This window comes from Penaeus monodon, chromosome 29 (genome assembly GCF_015228065.2).
Source record: "Penaeus monodon isolate SGIC_2016 chromosome 29, NSTDA_Pmon_1, whole genome shotgun sequence".
Classification (NCBI taxonomy): domain Eukaryota; kingdom Metazoa; phylum Arthropoda; class Malacostraca; order Decapoda; family Penaeidae; genus Penaeus; species Penaeus monodon.
In genome coordinates, this window is record NC_051414.1 from 26,418,681 (window position 1) to 26,419,159 (window position 479).

The window sequence follows — 479 nt, forward strand, 5'->3', positions numbered from 1 at the left end:
TAGTATTGTACCACCCAGGCAAACCAGGCAAACTGCAAGCTACCGATGTACTTTTTGCCGCAATACTAATTATTAAGAACGCATTTGACGATTCATTCTGGATAATTCCCAGACAGAGAAATTCTAGGAAGGGTAATTGGACTAGCCTCACGCCTGTACACTAAAGAGTGGAGGAGTGGAGTGGAGATTTCTGGACTATCTGACCAGATTGGCTGGACAGCAGAAGTAGTAAACTGCCTTGTTAGGAATATCTGGGGATCCCAGTGCCTTTGCAGAAGTATCGAGAAATGTGCTTTCAGAGCCCTGATATTGCTGATTTTTCAATATATACCCAAATATATATTGTACCTTGGGGTTATGGTTTTGGTGGATAATGCAAATGGTTCTTGTGTTGAATTCTGGGATTTGAGTAAATTGTTGTATAGATATTATTGACTGAATATAGAATACAAGGATTATGAAAATACGTTAAGATATCG

At 39.2% G+C, this 479-nt stretch overlaps 1 protein-coding gene across 3 annotated transcripts in view; it reads right to left on the reverse strand.

Moving 5' to 3' along the window:
* The window catches only part of LOC119592092 (caspase-2-like), a 6,614-nt gene that overhangs the window by 3,080 nt on the left and 3,055 nt on the right, over positions 1–479 (reverse strand). The gene's annotated exons all lie outside the window — the stretch shown is intronic.